The sequence below is a fragment of the Rhipicephalus microplus genome, chromosome 5 (assembly GCF_043290135.1).
Source record: "Rhipicephalus microplus isolate Deutch F79 chromosome 5, USDA_Rmic, whole genome shotgun sequence".
Lineage (NCBI taxonomy): Eukaryota > Metazoa > Arthropoda > Arachnida > Ixodida > Ixodidae > Rhipicephalus > Rhipicephalus microplus.
This window is the reverse complement of record NC_134704.1, coordinates 19,573,882-19,588,567: the sequence shown is the minus strand read 5'-3', so window position 1 is coordinate 19,588,567 and position 14,686 is coordinate 19,573,882.

Here is a 14,686-nt window from a genome sequence, read left to right as displayed (position 1 = left end):
GCGCCGCAGTACCTCGAACCGTATCCTGTGGCAGCCTGGGCTCAGCAGGATTCGGTCAGGCGACCCTATATGCGGAAGACCGACATATGGCGCACTGCGGATCGTCGACCACTCTGCTACAACTGTGGAGAGCCAGGGCACATTTGCCGTTTTTGCCCACATCGCCGAGCTGAATACCGCGGTAGTGCACCTACAGCTATGCGCCGACAGTTCGACGAAAGCCGTGCCCCCATCGACGACGACCAGGCTGGCAGGCGGGAAGGCTCTTCTACCTTCCGGACGCGGTCACCATCACCGGCTCGCTTTGGTTCACCAAGCCGCCGTAGCTTTGCTGACGCCGTCAGAGGTCGGTCTCCCAGCCCACGGCGGGGAAACTGAAAGCAGCGACCTCTGGGGGGAAGGTTGCAAGCCGTCGAATTGCCGAAAAACCCCCACTGCTGCCGAAACACGTGAGAGACGACGATGAAGACTTCGCCGAAAAAACTGTGACTGCCGACCTTGCTGTGACGATTGACGGCGTTGAAGTGACGGCCTTAGTCGATACGGGTGCAGACTTCTCCATAATGAGTGAACGATTGGCAGACGAACTCAAGAAAGTCAGGATGGAATGGACGGGCCCTTATATCCGAAGTGCTGGAGGCCAGATAATGACTCCCACGGGAAAATGTACAGCAAGACTCACTATTGAGAATGTGGCTTTTGTAGCCACATTTCTGATCCTACCGGAGTGCTGCAAACCTATGATTCTGGGAATGGACTTCTTAAGAGAGTACGGTGCTGTGGTCAACATACGCGACGGTGTGATCACATTTGCCGCTGACAAGTCTGTGACCACTGATCCAGACCAAGAACCCAGGGTGTTACGTGTGGTCGACGACGACGTCTGCGTGCCACCACTGTCATGTAGTCTTGTTTCCGTGTGTTGTGCCGTGCACTGTAATGAAGACGCCATAGTCGAACGCATCACTGACCTTCTTTTTCACCAAGGCATCGCCATCGCTCGCGGTATTGTCAGCTTAGTGGATGGACGCGCAGACGTGCTTCTGACCAACTTCACGAATGAGCGCCGGCACATCGGTAAAGGCACGGCTGTGGCGTACCTCGAAGAGCTGGACTACTCTCACGACTGTCTTCTAATGCAAGGGGAAGCCACAGTTCAATCACCTCCACATACACCACCAGTTGATATCGGTCCGAGTCTAACACCGACTGAAAGATGCCGTCTTATGGAGCTGCTCGACCAGTTCAAGGACTGTTTCTCATCGACATCACGAGTGGGTCGAACGCCTCTGACTAAGCATCGTATAATTACAGAAGACACAGCAAGACCGATCCGACAGAACCCTTATCGCGTCGCTCAGAAAGAACGTGAGGTAATCCAGCAGCAAGTCAAGAAGATGCTAGAGGATGACGTTATCCAACCATCAAAAAGTCCTTGGGCATCTCCAGTGGTACTCGTGAAAAAGAAAGACGGCAGCTTGCGTTTCTGCATCGATTATCGTAAGCTGAACCATGTTACAAAAAAAGACGTTTATCCATTACCACGGATTGATGACTCTTTGGACAGGCTACGGCATGCACGCTACTTCTCGTCAATGGACCTTAAAAGTGGATACTGGCAAATAGAAGTAGATGAGCGCGACCGAGAAAAGACCGCCTTCGTGACGCCAGACGGGCTTTACGAATTCAAAGTCCTCCCTTTCGGTCTATGCTCAGCCCCAGCCACGTTTCAGAGACTAATGGATACCATTCTGTCCGGCCTGAAATGGAAAACATGCCTTGTGTACCTCGACGACGTGGTCGTTTTTTCGGCCACGTTTGAAGAGCATCTAAAGCGGCTACTGTCAGTCCTGCAAGCCATACGGTCCGCTGGACTCACACTCAAACCGGAAAAATGCCACTTCGGCTTCGAAGAACTCCAGTTCCTGGGACACGTGATCAGTCGCGAAGGTGTGAAGCCTGACCCAGGTAAAACAGCAGCCGTCGCAAAGTTCGCAAGGCCTGTTGATAAGAAAGCGGTCAGGCGTTTTCTGGGTCTCTGCGCCTACTACCGGCGATTTATAGCAGGCTTTGCACACATCGCCTCTCCACTCACCCGCCTTACAAGGGAAGACATCGCATTTGTATGGGGTGAAGAGCAAGAAGCTTCATTCAACGAGCTGCGACAGCGTCTACAAACTCCACCTGTCCTCGCTCACTTCGACGAGAATGCACCAACAGCCATCCATACAGACGCCAGCAATGTGGGCCTAGGTGCTGTTCTTGTCCAGTGCCAAGATGGTGTGGAGAGAGTGGTTGCCTACGCTAGCAGAACGTTGACACGTGCCGAGTCCAACTACTCAACAACGGAGAAGGAGTGTCTGGCCGTCGTTTGGGCAGTTGCGAAGTTCCGCCCGTACTTATATGGCCGCGCTTTCCAAGTCGTAAGCGACCATCACTCTGTTGGTTGACCAACATGAAAGACCCATCTGGACGTTTAGCACGGTGGAGCTTACGGCTCCAAGAGTACGACATGGCCGTAGTGTACAAGTCCGGAAGGCAACACTTAGACGCCGACTGTTTGTCAAGGTCACCGATTGAATCACCGGCTATAGAGGATGATGATTTCCCAGGTTTTTTAGGAGTTGTTGATGCAGCTATTATTTCTCGGCAACAACAAGATGATCGGGAGCTCAACTCGCTTATAGAATTCTTGAATGGACGAGCCGCCAATGCACCAAGAGTGTTTTCGAAGAACTTATCGTCATTCTGTTTACGGGACGGAATTCTGTACAAAAAGAACTTTTCATCAACAGGTAGAAGCTATCTGCTGGTAGTTCCTGGAGCTCTCCGCAGCGAAATTTTACAAGCCTGCCATGACGAAGCCACTGCGGGCCACCTCGGTTTCACAAGAACACTGACACGCATCAAAGAAAAATATTACTGGCCAAGAATCGCAGCAGAGGTTAAACAGTACGTCCGAACATGCATTGACTGTCAGCGGCGCAAAGTACCACCTGTCAAACCCGCTGGGCTATTACATCCCGTGCCCGTGCCATAAACCCCGTTTTCTCAAATCGGAATGGATCTGCTGGGCCCATTCCCAACATTGGACAGCGGCAACAAATGGGTTATAGTGGCGACGGACTACCTCACCCGATACGCGGAGACCAAGGCAATCGCGAGTGGCACTGCAGCTGAAGCGGCTCAGTTCTTCATTGAGAACATTGTTCTGAGACATGGTGCTCCAGCTGTCGTCATAACAGACAAAGGTACCGCGTTTACAGCCGAGCTTTTGCGCACTGTGCTTACGCTCAGTGGCACAGCGCATAGGAAGACGACAGCTTACCACCCACAAACTAATGGGCTTACAGAAAGACTTAACAAGACAATCGCTGACATGCTTTGCATGTACGTCGACGTAGAACACAAGAATTGGGACCGAATATTGCCGTACATCACATTCGCATATAATACGGCGCGCCAGGAAACAACAAAAATGACGCCGTTCGCACTAATTCATGGCAGAGAAGTTATGACGCCATGCTGCCTTACGATTACAATGATTCAGAGACAGACGCCACAGACTTCACTGAGCGCGCCGAAGAAGCAAGGCAGCTTGCCCGCGTCAGAATAATGAATCAGCAGCAACTTGACGCCCAACGGTACAACCTTCGCCATCGATTCGTCATTTATCAACCAGGAGATAGAGTCTGGGTTTGGTTTCCTGTACGACGACGAGGCCTCTCAGAGAAACTTCTACGCCGATACTTCGGACCTTACAAGGTTCTGCGTCGTCTTAGCGACGTGACGTACGAAGTCGTGCCCGACGCCTCCTCTTGTTCAAAACGTCGCCAGCGTCTGCCTGAGACAGTGCACGTGGTCCGCATGAAACTTTACCACTCTCAGTGATATAAACACTCGATGGCCGCATCTCTACCTGTTGAGCGTCGGGACGACGCTCACTCTGGCGGGAGGGTAATGCTGCGTGCATAGCTGCATTTAGCGGCGAGATAGCGACGACAACGAAGAACGCGGATTCGCTCGAGAGGCGCAGCGCAGCAGAGTGAAGAAGAGGACAATCTTAGCGGCCTTCTCTGAGAGCGTCTCTACAAGTCCTACTGTCCGTGTTTTTAAATAAACCCCCCTGTCATTTATAACACGCGACAATATCAATCAGTTCTCTGTAATATCTCATGTGTTCGTCACGTGGAAGAGCTTTTAAATTTTGCTATGGTAGTCGGCTTCACTTGTTAAGGCAAAAACTGTATGTCCCCCACGATAACAAAGTGTTGGTCGATGTCAACGTGAGTGTTGCAAAAGATCATGATACAATGAAACCACCTCATGATGTTATTTTGACGTCGCTGTGGCATCACAATGTGACGTCAAATGATGGTGCCATCAGAAGTCATCGTCACATGGTGGGCCAATCCCGGAAGCACGCCAGAACGTCTGAACGTAGTATTGTGTACGTTACCTGTTACACGACGCTATTTCTAGGAGTACGTAGGGCAACACGTAAGGCATACTGACAAAAGTTGTGTATAGCTGAAGTACATGATAATCTTGACCGTGGCGTGGGGTATTTCCCAAACATCGGTAGGCAACCCTAGTGTGAATGCCCCCTGATAGATTAATACCAAGAATATTTTTAAAAGCTATTGCTGCTTCCTGTTTTTCCCTGTTGTCACTATATACACGATATGTGCTCATCCTCACACGCTCACGCGAGATATGGTGACGTTTCTACGCACGCTTCACTGCGTTAGTGACGCGTGACAAGTGGCCATTTTGCGGGCTTTTGTGAATGACGTAATCAAAACTGTTGGTACTGGTGCCTGAAGTCACCAGAATTGATGCTCTATATAGCCTGACGACACGGTAGGGGTGCCATGCAAAAGTTAACACTAATGTCAATATAAAATACGCTAAGAACATTTCCTCAATTTTCCACATGCTCAGAGCCGTATTTTTATAAACGAGACTTGTGTTGCGATTATATAAACACCTATGTATCTCTATAAACACCACTTGCATGGGGTTCCGCCACCTTTTTCGGGAGACCGAACGCATGAAAGTAGCAGGTGATGAATGGTGGCTGGTTTAACACCTTCTGTTGTCAGAAATCGGGTAACGCTTCACTGCTCCTCAATCGTACAATTTTGCTGTGTGAACCACATCCTGTCCCCACACTCACTGAAGCATCAATCGGGCGGTACTCTTAATAGAGCCTCTGCACTCACCCGCGTATGCGGGCACCCCCGCATGCTCCGATCCACAGCGTCAACTCCAATCGCATCTCTTAATCGCACGGACGCACTGTGTCATTTGGTGCTTTGAAAACGTCGTTTGTGCCTCAGGCAACCTTATCGCCAAAGAGGTTGTAAACACTGGAAGAGCCAAATATGAAACATTGCAAATTTAAAGAATGATTCATAAAGCTAATGGCTAAATCGTAGTATGTCAAGAAAAAAAGAACAAAATATCTTTGCTGTATGTTAGGCTACACTTATGCATTGGGGCGCAAATGAAATAAAAATTGTAATGAAATTTAATGAACATTGGAAACCTCACGTTTTCTCTTCTATAAAGATCAGCTATTATGCTCAGCCAACGATACAGTGATAGCACTCAAATGTATATTCCAGCCTGTAGTTGACGTCGGAATTTCTCTTTCATAAAAGGGAAATTCGTATTTGTTGTAAAGCCAACGTCCCGTAAACGTTTGTTGCTGGGTCAACAGGCTACATGTATATGAGGGCGTGCACATGCACCAAATGTCGATAAGTAAAGTTGACCTATTTTTATATCGTCGAAGTGCAATAGATAGAAAATTTTATGGGCTCTCTGCACTGTGTGTGCGGTGTGTGTGTTCTGTGCAATGTCCATTCCCTGCTCTCAAGTTCCTCTCTTTTATCTCTCTACCTTTCTTATATTTTCTCTCTCTCTCTCTCTCTCTCTCTAGACAGTGACTGGACATTTCCCGGGAGAGTACCATTCAATGAAAGCTATGGACCAAGGCGATTTGGTAAGAAGTGCTATAGAACAAGAAAAAAAGAACGGGGCCTTATATTGTTGCTAATTATTGTCCTTGCGTAAATCTTGCGGAATGAACTCAATCATGTGAATACTGTAGATATGCCTAATGACGCGGAAGATATGGTTCTCTTCCTGTTGTCACTTTCCCTTAAAACTGATTATGTGTCAAAAGGCGTCGTTGTCAAAGTGTAATCCATGCCGACTAACTTGAACTGCTTCAGGAGCAAAGCGGCAATTCGTTCAACCACTTGAGGCTTCCTTGACTATAGAGTAACTAAGCATGCAAAAACATAAGTAGCTTGCGAAACAGTTCTGAAGTTCATACACACTTGATGGCCGCTGTGGCGTTCTAAGTTACCTGAACCCACAAAGTTAGCTACTGACCAGTAAAAAAAAAAAAACACTGATAAAGTCCATGTTTCAGCCACGGCTTGCTTTGAGAGAAGAAAATTGAAGCATGTTTTGAAGATTCATGAGGCTGTCTGAGTGGCTAAGTTTCCTTGTCAGACAGGTATACTGAATGCACGCACAATTCGCCTGCGAGAATTCGAGGTTCCTCTGTTTGGTCTTTAGACCACACAGGGCTCCGCGTTTGAAGGGGTTTCATAGGAGTGACCGTGCTGGTATCGCCACGAAAAGAGAGAGAGAGAGAGAGAGAGAGAGAGAGAGAGAGAGAGAGATAGCAAACAGATATCATGTACAGACGCTGCCTTGCTAGAGACGGGAAACGCATGATTCCGTTTCCGCAACCCCGGCATTATGGCTGCAGTAAATCACAACCCACGATACCGAAAATTTTCGCCGAATTTGCAGCGTATCGACAGAGAAGCACGCTTAAGTCTTTTGCGCTGTTGTTTCGAATCCTTAAACTATACAGATAATTTATTAAATGACAACTTGCCGCAGTGGTGGTAGTTATATACGGCGCTTGAAAGCTGATCGAGGGTCGCGGGACTGAATACCGGTTGCGGCGGTCACATTTTCGATGGAGACGAAGCACATAGAGGCCTGTGTACCTATATTTATGTGCAACCCCAGGTGGCCGAAATTACGCGGTGTCTCTCATAATTATCAGGGTTTCCGAACGTAAAATGCCAACTACTTCCATTAGTCAATTACTCACAGCGTGTGACGACAGAGCAGCGCGCTTTGTTTGAAAGGTCGAATGTCTCATAACTCTCCTTGCAGCCTCGTAAGATTTCATTTTGTTTTTCAGATTTTAGTAGTTCGCTTCGAATTTTAGGAGTACAATCGAGTGAACACGAGTTTTAATAAAGTAACCGGTGTTCACCGTTTACCTCAGAAATTGTCTTCTAGAGAGCTTTCCGTATTGCCACACATATTTTGTTCCTAGTGCGGATGGGCCCGGGCTTGAAAGGGAGGGACGGGATTGTTCAGTTGAGTGGTTGCCTTTCTGGAAAAAAGGTCCTGTGCTTCACCGCCATTAAGTGATACCATATACAGTCATACTATAGAGTAAATCAGCGTACTTTTTTTCGGAGCACCCTGAATTCATGGTTTAAAGCCTATCACCCATTACCAGAGGCACAAATGTTACAGCGCCTAGTAACTTAAGGCCACGTGGTGGCCGCCATTAAGTGATACCATATACAGTCATACTATATAGTAAATCAGCGTACTTTTTTTCGGAGCACCCTGAATTCATGGTTTAAAGCCTATCACCCATTACAAAAGGCACAAATGTTACAGCGCCTATTAACTTAAGGCCACGTGGTGGGTACATAGAGCAAGTTCGATAGATTTTATGCACTGTTTCAAGTACGCACTCTAGGGACAGGATATTGCTATTGCGTTCAACACCAAGAGGCGAAGCTTGAGGGTGCCATATTTCCTATCACCATATAAGGAGTTGAATGTACGTATATTACTTCCGCCGCCTTACGGCGTGACACCCTTCCACCCTTGTGCTCCTTTGTGGGATTCCGTAGAAATAATCTGCAGAATCTCTCTCTAAACCCCTCTGCACTGGGAAATTTCCCTAATTTTATGAAGGTCGCTCAAAGTGTGTTTTTTATTATCTAACTTATCAGTTGAACTGCAGAAAAGCTTTGTCATACCTGAGAACAGCAGCCACTTAGATTGACTCTACATGGTCGAAGCTTTTATTTACACCGCTTGCGTGCCGCGTGCGTTCCACGGTCACCGCCTCTCGGCGCACTTATTGTCCGCGTGTACCGCGCCTCGAACGCGACCTCGCCGCCAGCTGAGGTTGGACGAAAACGCATAGCGCGCGACGGGACCTTACAAGCGTGTCTCGAAGGCATAAACTCCCAGGTATACGCATAGTCGTTAAAAGACGAGCACGCAGTACCGACGCCAGTGGTGTACATACAGAACACTCTGGTTGCTGGCGCACTTGCGACCTGCCGACATGCGTGCGTCCTAATTGAGAGCTCGAGCATTGCACGTTCTCCAATGCAGCAGAGCCGAGCGCGAGTCTGTAGCTTCGTGGCGCCTCCGTAGTCGTAAACCAGGCAGCCGACGTCGACTTATGGCGGGGTGATGACGAGCCTTTATCTGACGTGGCGATCGTTCCTACTAGTCCAAGTCTCATACGTGGGAAGGTGTTTCGAATGCATGGTGATACGTATCTGCCGAACATCCTTGAGAAAAAAAAAAAAAAAACTTTGTCTTACCTCCTAGTTACGAAGGAGATATGATGTTCTCCTCTGGAAAAACAAAAACAAAAAACAAACTTGAAATTGCAGATGCAAAAAAAAAAGAGAGATACCTCGGAAAGAAGTGCACACGGTCGAGCATCGCCCGCCATCACTCCGCAGAAACAAAAATGGAGCCTGGCGCGCCTCTATAGCTAGTCGATATGACGTGCACCCAACGGTATAACGTGGAATTGCATTCCTCAATAAATGTGCGGCTTAGGAGTCCGGAGCCACGCGTTCATGCATACACGCCGTCCACTACCGATGCACACACGCACGCACGCCATTGGCACGCCATTCGTTCAAGCAGACCGCCGCGCTGCTACAGAGGGCGCTCGCGCGTGCGCACGAGGGGGCGCCACGAAAGAATGCACCGGCGATAGTGCGCGTGCAGGCGTCGTGCGTGAGTTCGATCTCGGTATCTCACGTCGCGTCGTGACGGTCTCACCCCGGCCGGCCGCCCTCTCATCTCTGCCCGATCTATCTATCCATACCACTCTCGAGCACCAGGGGGAGGGGGGAATCGTTGCACCGGTATTGCCCCCTGGCATGCATGTTGCGTTGCCCCCGCATGGTTGTCGGCTGCGCGGAGCAATGTTACGCGAGCACGCGGGGAATGTGAACCTGTTGCATCGTATGTTTTTTTTTTTTTTTGTCCTCCGGAGCATGCAACGCCTTCGGCCACGGCTCATTTCGGGGCTGATCTGTGACCCCGTACGGACGCGCGTGGTTTGAAGCATGGTGCACCGCTGCCTCTTTCTTCCACGGCTTGTTTGCAGCGCACGCGGCGTGTGCCCTGCGCACCATGTGTCTCTAAGGAGGGTAGCATCGTCTCTCATCTGTTTTTTTTTTTTCTTTTCGTTGGATGGCGCAAGCTTTTGTTTTCTTTCGCGGCTTCCGTCTTCACGCTTTCTGCCGTGCGACGGTCATTTGGCTCTAGGTATGCGTGCCCAGATAAGGCCCCGAACGTGTTAGCGCCCCCGCATTCCGTTTGGAAGCACTTCTTTGTTTTGTCTTCTTTTTGTTGCATCCCCGTGTCGCGGAAGTTTAAAAGTTCGCGATCCGGCCCGTCTGTGTAGTGAGTTCGCCTGGAATTTCGCTTCCCGGCTCGTGATGTTGGGCCCCTTTGATGAAGCTCTTATTAGAAGGCGATCGCAGTTTCGATCGCACTTTGCACCCCGTAAGAACGCCGACAGAGCATCGGAGTCGCGAGAGAACATGATGGGCAACTTTGAATGTACGTTGTCGGCTTACGCCTTTGCTTTTGGAGAGAAGGAGAGAAAAGAGAAAGGGCAGATTCAAGTCCAGTGTGCTACCCTGCGCAGGGAATTCGTTATGAATATAAACAAGTTTCGAATATTGTCACACACTTCGGTTGAGGCCCCGCCGATCCAACATCGACGTGCGGCAGACTCGCAGGCTTCCACTTTACGCTTCGGCCTGCGACGCCTGAAAGGCCTCGAAGTGGCACATTTCGAATTTATTTGCGGGTTGGCCGACCCGTGCGGGGTTGCACGTGTGGTGATGTGTGGGCCTGACCGACGCACTCATAGAGCAGACACAGAGTTTGATTACACTTAGACAAACATTTAATTGAAACAGGGGCCAAGGCAGGAGATTACAAAAATAACAAAGGAGGAAAAACTGATACGCGCGATAGAAACAACAGCTATAAAACAAAAGGTGCTAAAAACACTACAACAGATACAGGCTAAGGACAAATATGCGGAACATTAATAAAATAACAACAAGATGGAAATCAAAGGAGAGAGACACTAGAAATTAATTACAGAATGATCATGGTGGCGCTTTAGAATTTAAACGTGCGACGCAGCGCACACTACAAATATTAAAAAAAAAGGCTGGTTAAAACAAGTTTACGGTTTAACAAAAAAAGTCACAATAAAAAGTTCCATACGGACCAAACCAGCCCTTGGTGCACGTAGGGGAGTTGACGGGTGCCGCTGAAGGTCTCGCCGGCTTGGTAGACGACGAGGGTGCCCGGAATTGCAGCCGTCTCAATACGTTGCGCGGGTCACTCCGTGCTCGCCGCCTACGCGAGACTCGCGACACCGACGACCGCACTGGTTGCTGTCTGTACGTCAACTGCTGTTCCGAGGCAGTTCAAACCGCCTCAGGGGCGTACACGTGCTCCCGTCTCATCTGGGAGTAATATTCCCTGTTTAGATCGCCGGTGCCCCTTCCGGTACCGGTGCAGGGAAGACGAGCCGGCGCCACGTTGGGTCGTTATAGTCGCCGGATGTCGTCCCCCAACACAAAAGCGCCCTTCCTTGGTAGGTGGGGCCCGCGGATGCTCCGAAAATTGGAGTCGTTTGTGACAAATATCTAGAAATTTTGAATATTCTTATTGCGATCGCATTTATAGGGACCTTCTCAGCGTGTTTTTCAAGTCACCACAATACGGAGGATATGTTTATGTATGTATTTATTCTCGCATGTAAAAGCCTCGCAAAAGAATTTAGAACATAAAAAAATAACTGGGCCAGTTTCTAGTACGCGCTGAACCCGTGTTTACTAGGCAAAAAGGCAATTTGTACATCTCTTTCTTTTATTGTGCCGCTTTTCCTTTTCCCTAAAATAAACTTAAAACTTCAACTCAACTTCAGCTTGTGCAGTCTTTCCGACTTTGTGTTTGAGCTGTGTAGAAGAGTCGAGTTGTAGCAGTTGTTCGTTTTGCGTTCGTCCCATGTGTGTTCATTTCGGGTGCCCCTTGTGCTTGATCCGCACGCTGCCAGTGTCGAGGTGCTTGTGATTCTTCGCGCGACGTCCCGAATGGTTGCTATCGCATTCATTGATTTGCCCTTGCGGAGGAACTGTGACCTTTTTTTTTTCATCAAGAGGACACTGCAAAGACGAATTGGAGCTGCATCTCACACACTCACAAGATATTTTCAGTACCCAACAAGGCGACCTTGAAACGCGGGGATAAGTGCACAGAGCAGCAGTGTTGTCCAGTGTGACTGCAGTGCCAGGGCACGCAGTTAGCAGATGTGAAAACCGATGCGAACGTGGGGCGAACGTCTCCCAGTGGTTGGATAGTGTCCAACGCATAGGGGATACGCTCGCACCCCTCCAATTTTTTTTTGTGCCCCTAGCGGCAAGTGTTAGTGATCTTGGGACTTCCTCTGAGAGCTACGTAGCTCTCTCTGGTCATTGGACGGGGCCTGTAAGGCTTTCGTTTTGGAAGACTGTGGACTTCGGTTTATGGGGTAAAGACCATCGGGATATTATGCTCGCGATTACTGCTGACCTATACACTGGAGATAGAATACAAACTATCAGCTCGAATGCGATGAGTGTTGTCCTCGTTGCACCTGTATAGTTCACCTGGTATGGCGTGCTGTGTGGATGAATGAGGTAGCACCATGGAAGTTAAAGAGGTTCAAACAGTCGGCGATAAATCCAGCGATCAGTCTGTGAAAGTAGCCTCGTTAGTAAGCCATGTGGACGACGACGCCCGTGAATCGGTGGCTTGTTCGAACTCTCGAGTTCTTTCCACGGGTGAAATACAGGATTAGAAGGAAGGCATATACATGTGTGTCGTGCTCGTATTTCGATGCGTCTATAGTGAATGCGGATGTCAACTCAAGTTGCGTGAACATCGTGATAACCATTCACGTACACGAATTTAGTCACAAGCGAGGTAGCAGCACAAAACGTGTACATGTGCCTTATTGTTTTCATTTGTCTTGCAATACGTGCTTCACTCGAACACCCGTCCTGTTTAAATATAATGTGCGCGCCGCTCTCGGAAGGTATTTAACGCTTTCGGAATGGCCGTATGTGGCCCTTTTTAGAATGCCATTTTTTTGTGTATTTGCACATACATTTTTGTTCACTAAATAACTTCAGAGGGTATTTTTCTTCTACTAATAATAAATGACTATCATAGAAAACTCAGCACGTGAACTTCGGGTTTACGAGCGTGATTGAACAAAGCGTTTCTTGAGTGAGCTAACAAGTGAACGAGCCCAGCACTACACTTAAAGTGTGCGTGTGGTGTGCTCCTATGAGTACCGTGAACATGAAATTATCACTGAAAGACAGTGCTGCTTGCGATTATTGCGGCAACGATGAAACGATGGAGCACGTTCTTTGTTACTGCCCTCGTTACAGCGCGCAAAGACAGCCACTAGCTGCTGCGTTAGCCCGTCTTGACGACAGACCCTCGTCGGAACAGTCAGTGATCGAAAGCCTGTCGACATGATCTGTCTGCGCACTGAGAATCATTGAAGGTCTTATTGAACTTTTTGCGTGGTAGTGGCCCATTCAATAGGCTATAGCACCCTCTCTCTCTCTCTCTGTTTTTTCGCACGTCTATTTTGTGCTTTGTTTTCTTTCTCATCATTTTCCCCATTTCCCTTTTCCTTAGTGCAGGAGAGCAAACCGGATGCCCCAATTTCTGGTTAACCTCCCCGCCTTTCTCTCATTTTATTCTCTTTCTCCCTGAAATTATCGTAAAGGTTCACGCTGCCGACTTCGTACTGATTAGAAAAAGTCATTCAGGACTTATGAGTGCTTGGTACACTACTATCTTTTTTGTCCTTGTTAAAAAAGAAAGCATTCAGTTGAGCGTTCCCTGTACATATGATCAACTTCTGCTTTTACTTCAGCCAGCCTAGCTACAGTCGCTGACTGATAATTTAATTATACAAGCGTAACTGCCGACACCCGTACAACCTCATAAACGTGTGATAAACTACAGCTAATAGCTTCCTGTCGGCTGTCCCACTTTCATCGGAGGTTTTTGATAATTGCCTCCCATCGCGATACGTTGGGGTACAACACGAGCTTCTTATCTGCTCTCCATATATGGTATAAGCCTGCACTGAAGGGTTGGCGTATTTCCTCTACGGGAGGTCCGTATAACATGCTTATCAACGTCCTCTTCTTCAAAGCGCGTACCGAACGACGGATGTTTGGCAGGATCTCGCCGACGCACGCGATTCACATGCGACAGTCTCGCGGCCGACACGAGCCTGGCGATCCCCACGTAATCTTAATTGAGGCGACCTCCCGCGAGATGGCACGATAGCAGTTGTCGGCATGCACGCGCCAATACCCTATAGCCGCCGCTGTGTTTCCAGCCGCAACACACGCCCGAAACGGGGCACGGACCAAATCGCGCCTTTTAAATGTCCTCTCTTCACCGAAGACCGCGCGCGCGCTATTCTGGGGACAGTGCAACGTCGCCGCGGCTGCATCAAAGGGACACAGCTAAGTGGTGCGTGGGTGCTCTCACTTACTTCGGCGTGAGACTATTTGCCGTTTCTTCTCGGACTCCCCGCGCTTCGATGGCGGTCGGCGCACACACGAGGGTCCGAGCAGCTTCCGCGCGATAGCAGCCTGTTGTCTCGCTTGTCGACTCGCCTTTTGAAGTCGCCGCTGCTGCCGCGGCGGAAACTGGCTAATGCGGTTTGTCAACACGTGGACGGGGCCGAGTAGGGGGCAGTTGTGGCCGCCCACCCGCGCGAGCCTGCGTGCGACGTGGTTGTCGCGTCGCGCCCCGAGCGTGCAGCGCGGACTCTTGGACGCGGCGGCTCCCTTTATGAGAAGCCCTTATCAGCAGGTGCGAACGCGCTACGGTCTCTTTCTTTCTTTTTTCGGAGCCCGGTCGAGGCTACTCCGCTGTTGTACGCACTTTCGAGAGCCACGAGTGGCCTCGTTCATGCGTGGGTGGGAGACCCTAAATTTTCTATTACAGGTGATTTACAGCGTTGTGGCTCCCGTGGATGCGGGCTGTAGGGTTAAGTAAGTTCACGACTGCATGGTTGTGTGGGCACCTTGGGCTAACAGGGGTCGAGGTACACCGATAGTCAAGAGTTGTATATCAGTATTTACTCTACCAAATCACGCTGACGTTACCGTGACATTGGCATCTTACGGGACGTTGGTATTTTACGGTGAGCCGTGAGAGTGTACAATTGTAGATCAACACATTGCTGCCGCGAAGGAATGCCGCA